The sequence below is a fragment of the Ptychodera flava genome, chromosome 6, assembly GCF_041260155.1.
Source record: "Ptychodera flava strain L36383 chromosome 6, AS_Pfla_20210202, whole genome shotgun sequence".
NCBI classification, from domain to species: Eukaryota; Metazoa; Hemichordata; class Enteropneusta; family Ptychoderidae; genus Ptychodera; species Ptychodera flava.
In genome coordinates, this window is record NC_091933.1 from 31,415,375 (window position 1) to 31,422,037 (window position 6,663).

The window sequence follows — 6,663 nt, forward strand, 5'->3', positions numbered from 1 at the left end:
CACCTGCTAGCTAGTCTTTCCCTGAGATTCGCGTTTAGCCAAAACAGATATTAACTCGTCCACTGATATGATAAAATATTGTCCACACGCAGTTTTCGGGCCTCTTGCTTTGAGTAAAATGCATCTGCCGATAGAATGTTTCATAAACCTTGCGTGCGGCTGGCCTTGTTTGCTGCTCCAGCCATAGAGCTATCAAGAAGTTACTGCGTGATTGCGTATTAATAGACCCACACTGTAGCTAGGAAGCCCCACTTACCTGTAGACGATTACGCCGACCGTGACAGAAGCTTGAACAACAGACGCGGTGAATTAAGCCAAGCGACTAGTGTGTTGGTATATCGGTTTCCTCTGAAAGCACCGGTAGATCAACTCTTCAGTATAGTTATTTTTTGTTTTCTTAAATGTTAAGGGTGTCACCTTATTGCACGAATATTAAATGCCGAGTAATTAGCTGCCATTTTACCCCATCAAACACTGTGTCGGAAATGTTTGATATTCATCGTAGATGTTCAAAAAAGTATGGCGGATTATGAATTTGTGAAGTTACCATACGAATTTATTAAAAGGCGCATGCTCGTTGCTACAGGTATAGGACTTCCATAGCATAGGTAGTGCAACATCAGTGCATTCTATTTTCACATAAGAGTCAGTACCAGAAGTCGCTTGGAAAAATACTTTCAAAAGGTGGTGAGACCAAGGTTATATGCGTAGATATTTCTTTCTTTACTAACGCCAGAATCTGTGAAAAATATTGATTTTTCTCATCGCTATTGGTAAATAACACATCCCTGTGATGCAAACCACTTGTTAATTCAAACTCTGAAATTCATGAATGAAGAAGTATTTTCCAATATTACGCTGAAAGAGAATGACAATATTTCAGTCTCAATTACCTCCCTGCTTCTTTCAAGGCTGAAGATTTTCATAAAGCACCAAAGCGGAGTAATCATTTCTATGCGACGTGTCTTACTATTGGGGATTGAAATTCAACTTCATCTTTGCGTGGGCTGATAACATGTCCAACGTCTCACAAGTAGTAATAGAACAGCATTTTATATATGCTTCTTAAATACAGCGTGGAGTACAACAAATCGTAGTTTGGGAGAAACCTTATATTGTACAACAATTGCAACCATGAAAAAATTGTTAAATAGGGAAACTAAGTATGATTTGAAAGTCTTACTTCACCGATAAAATCATGGCCATTTCTCAAAATATTGATGAGAACAATAACGTTCTTGCATCTTCTTGTACGTGGTACCTACAACGTTAATACCTTACAATAAAGAATATTACAATAGTCTCCCATCACTGAGCGAACTCCTCACGACAGAGATTGCAAATACTAAGCGGTTTGTATTGAAATAGAAATCTAAAATGTATGTTTGATATATTCTTCATCACCTTCTGCATCCTCCTTGTCTGCAAGCCCGCTATAAAGTCCATTATGTCATACCAGTATATTGATGGCGCAAACACAGCGATCTGATTGGTCGAGACGCGAAAAGAACCGTGATATATCGGCGATATACCACGGCTAGCATACGCGCGAGCAAAAATTATTAAATTATTAATTTATTTTTGCTTGAGCAAAATTCCGTTTTTACGGTCCATGCCAGAATATCAATATACTGTTATGTTTAAATAGCAATAAATCACACCCAGCGACGGTAAACCACGAGTTTTTGACCAGTTCACGACATATATGCACGGGCGATAGCGAGTGCATATATGGAGTGAACTGGTCAAAATCGAGTGGTATACCGTCGCTGGGTGTGCTTTATTGCTTAAACATCTAATAGGGAGGGCCCTTTCAAAGGCGCTGGTATATACACTCGATTTGGGTCCAATGCATTCCATTAAGCACGCTCCTAGTTTTAGAGGCCGCCTATCGCAACCCGATCTCATGTATACCCTGGATGTTAGTTGTGGATGAATTTTTCTCAGCTATCCTGTCGAGGTAGAAATATCAATCACACAACAAGAATTCAATACATCCATACTCTCCAATGAAAGCCTTATCCGGAATGGATAAAAAATGAATGTGTGACGTTCTCGAGCAAAATATCCTTTTTAAATGCGTTTTGCTAGCTTTCTATACACAGTGCAAAGTCTCTAGCTTTCCATCGACGGTGCAAAACTCCCTGTTAATTTTTCTACGTGCAGAGACGTTATGATTTATCAGTGATCTTTAATGCAGACTATTTCGACGTCTAATGTCGCATTTGTTCGTAACCATTTCTATTGGCAAAAACGAGGCTCATTCGAATTTTCAGCCAACCCTTCAGTTCAATTTTTCTACGACACTGAGTAGTACGGCGCACAATAGCCACAGGGTTTTTATAACCATGTATCTAACAAGCATTTGTGTGTACCTATTCGCCTGACGATATCATAATTTCGCTTGATGAAAGTGACAGGCTGGTGCAGGGAATTTACGTGAATTCAATAGGTTACTGAACTTTGCTATAGTTTGGCCTTGATGGCGTGCTAATTTGTCTTTCGGGTTGCCCCCACCCCCCCCCACACTCATAAAAGCGTAAAATAAGGTGTCACGTGCGAAAGAATCTTTTAGCATGTAACCTAAGGTGAATTACATACTTTGCGTTGGTACGTTGAAAGTCTGATGAGTTGCAAGCAGAACTACAGCTTCGTTAGCACCTATCAAACAGTTTTGCTCTCCACAATGAAGCAATCCAAAAGCAAAGACACCCTATTATAGGCCTTTTCGTTTGTAGTTTCTGTGTTCCTGCAACAAATGTGTCCTGTCCCGACGTGTATATCTGCCGGTACTGTGATCTGCCATGGCCAATTAAACGGCTGAGAGTCAGCTGCGACTCCAAGAATTTGAACAATGTGCCCCACGATATACCATGCACTGGAAGCAGCATCTCTCAATCCTGCCAAGAATAATATCGGAATGTTAAGAAGATCCGGAGAGATTTCATATTTGAAGCATCTTTATCGACTTGATTTGAGTTGTAACCTGCTGGATAGCAACAACATTCATCCTAGAATGTTTGATGGTCTTTTAGAGTTAAATAAAATACAATTCAATACAATTCCCAACGATGGTTCCGTAACTTAAAAAATCCGTGGAAAGTAGATCTGGAAAAAGCTCACGTGGAAACAATTTTAGAAGACGCCTTTAGATTTAAATCGAAGTTACGATTCATAGTACTTCGTGATAATCAAAACAAAACTATTTAACCAGGCTTGTTTCGAAATTTGCTGTCACTTGAGAAATTCCTGCTCCAAACAAACCAGCTGAAGTATCTACCTCCCGATATGTTCAATGGATCAGTGAACAATGACGAACTTAATGTGTATAACAACAAACTCACCACAATCTCTTCCGATACTGGACTTCAATATATTGAAAACTTGAAACGACTGTCGGTGTACCAGAATCCGTTAGACTGTGGTTGTGATCTGGTCTGGTTTAACCAGTGGATTGGCACTAATGACGTCATCGTGAAACCTGAGAAGACGTGTGCACATGTGCATCCGGAGTAAATCTGATAAGAACAAACCTGATAATCTGCAATGTGTTTTCCTGTTGCCATGGTGACTGCTTTGGCAACAATGGTGTTCTTCATCTTATGTTAATTAATTAAGTCCTTGTGACTAACAGGTGGAGGATCTGGTGAGTAATTTTGTAAATATTAACGACCACGACATATCTTGGATGATAACATTTTTAGACTATCACTGCAGCGGCATAGCTAATTAACACAACACTAGGTTTTCTTGATCATATATCCTAAGACACATTTTTTAACAATTTACATACGATTTATCCGAATTTGGAGCAGCGCTAAACAGGGAGTACTTTAGAACTGTTCAAATGACGATGAAATTTACACACTGGGTCAGTTATCTCATTATCGTAGAAATCGTCCGCTATACAGGTATACTCAATGTCTAACATTTTTCATGCATGGTCAAGTGTATGCACCAAGGTGTCGTTGACGCTTTTTTTTTACTATGACGACCTCTATGAAACACAAATCAGGGTATACAAATTCCATCAGACTATGTTAACATTACCAAATCCCCGTTATTAGTTTTGTTTCCGTGTGGACTACTCGGTGACATGATGTGTCAGCACTTTTTGATATCCGGGTTCGTTTAGTTACGTCAGCTTGTCAAAATGGCTGTCACATGGAGTGGTTTGTATCTGACTTTTCTGCTCGCTTTTCATTCGTGTGTGACGTGCAGTGCCGCAAAGATAAGTGTGTTCCCGCAACGAACGTACCATGCCCTTATGGTTGTAATTGTCGGATGTGTTATTCACCTTGGCAAGTCAGAAAGCTCTGGGTGGACTGTGGATACAAGCCAATGACGACTGTGCCAAAGGGTATACCTGCGGAAGCCTTCAATCTAAAACTGACCAACAATAGAATCGGTACACTGAGAGCATCAGAAATTTCACATTTGAAAAATCTTACCCGACTCGACCTCAGCGCAAACCTGCTAGATAGCAATGGAATAGATTCCCAGGCATTCGAAGGCCTTGGCTGTGTGAATTTCCTGGATTTGAAAGGTAACAGAGCCCTTAAAGTTATTCCAGACGACTGGTTTCGCCCTTTGACATCACTCTGGAAAATCGACCTGCAAAAAGCTCGTGTGCAAACAATTTCCGCGAATGCCTTTAGGTACAATGTAAAGCTAGTGTATATCTTACTTATGGGAAATGAAATACACACGATTGAGCCGTCGTTATTTCGAAATTTGCCGTCATTGCAAAAGGTGCTTCTCCAAACAAACCAGCTGAATTCTTTGCCTCCGAACATGTTCAACGGGTCTTTACGCACAAATGAAGTAAATGTGTATAACAACAAACTCACCACCATCTCATCCGATACTGGTCTTCAATATATGGAGAACTTGAAACGACTGTCGGTGTACCAGAACCCGTTAGACTGTGGTTGTGATCTGGTCTGGTTTCGCCAGTGGATTGACACCGATGAAGTCATCGTGAAACCTCAGATTACTACATGTGAGTCCGGAGTAAATCTGATGAAGTTCAATACTGAAGATTGCAATGTGAATTTCCTGTTGTCATGGTGACTGTTGTGGCTGCGAAAGCGTTTCTTATTCTATGCGTATTAATTACACTCGCTGTTACCAACAGGTGGAGGATCCGGTGAGTAATTATTTGTATGTCAAGCAGCATGCCCATCTGGGTTGAAAACATTTTCATACTGAAATGATTTGAGCGATATCGATATGATAACATAGTTCAGAGTTTTCTTTGTCTAACACCCTCAGATATAGTGTTCATCGTTTTATATTCTATTTATTGTATTCGATTATTACATAAAATTACTAGGGCCAGTCAATGTGTATCACCAGCTTTATATAATTGATGGTAATCGGAAACAAATGAGAACATACGTTTCACATTCCTTGGACGCCATTATTTATCATATACATTGAAGGGCTGTTTTCATACCCATTCAGTGCATTTACCCTCACAGTATTTTTTTAGCTGTTTTGCACTTCTTATTCTGCCATTCGTCGTTTGATGACCTAGCGTTGTTGGAACCTTCGCCAGCCCGTCCGGTGTTTGTTAAGGTGGAGCTGCATGTTGCCAACACAGTTTTTTTCAAAGCAATATTTCTCATCGAAGGTGACAAGGAAATACCCTCATACTATATATTTTGAAAAAGCAGAGACTCGAAAGTTTAGTATGGTAGCAGTAGTTTACTCAAAGGATGATTTGGTATATTTGGGGTAAAAAACCTTAATTTGGGTATTAATGTTAAAAATTGAATTAAGTTAAAGTAGCAGATGAGGTTATATTTGCTCCCTGAATCGACATTACTTCACCATCCAATTATGCCAAATTAATTGGTTCCAATCGTGTTAATTATATTTTGCATTATCTATCCTCATTCTAAAATGGCAAGGGTTGAAAGACTGACAGTCAAAAAGTGATTAAAATCACGATTAGCAAAATTAAAATGCCTCTTATTCAAAATTTCAGAACTTAATTGCCAAAAAAATAGTCGTTTTGTTATGTAGTAGTTAAAGAACATAATGGGAAAATTTCAGAATATTTGACCCCGCTAGAGTGCAGTAAAAAAAAGAAAAAGAAGCCAGGAAATTGGGTGATTTGCATACATTTGCATAAATTAACACTTCTGTAACACACAACTAGTACAGCTGCTGGACAATCTAAAAGATGAATCCAACCAATATTTTAATCTTGGATTCGCAAATTAATTAAAGTTAAATGAATACTTGCGAAAAAGTGATGTTTAAGCAAAATACACTGTGTTGGGTGCAGCTCCCCCTTAAACATTACATACATATACAATGCACCAATCCATAAAGCAATCCTGACAGTCTAAACGTGGCGAATTGAAGAACCACCTCTACCGAATGATTCTCCCTGTAACTACTGAATTGACAGCGTCAGCAGGTACTCAAAATTCATGCTTACGACCGATAAGATTTGTTCTCAATTAAATGCGGAACATGGTTTACACTTAATCTTAAGTAAATACATCATTATTGATATTTATCTCTGTACGTAACTTCCCTATATATACTGGACAAATACAGCGTTTAATCTAGAATGCGGAACATGATGTACAGAGACAGAACGATCAAACGCATTCAATGCTATTTTAATGCGTTTGATCGTTCTGTCGT

At 39.0% G+C, this 6,663-nt stretch overlaps 1 long non-coding RNA gene across 1 annotated transcript; it reads right to left on the bottom strand.

Annotated features, from left to right (window-relative positions):
- Positions 1–1,358: 1,358 nt before the first annotated feature.
- Positions 1,359–4,586, bottom strand: LOC139135484 (uncharacterized). Its single transcript, XR_011553003.1, has 3 exons — positions 4,452–4,586; positions 3,345–3,481; positions 1,359–2,900 (listed from the first exon to the last, which is right to left on the bottom strand). It is a non-coding gene; the product is annotated as an uncharacterized lncRNA (long non-coding RNA).
- Between the last annotated feature and the right edge of the window lie 2,077 nt (positions 4,587–6,663).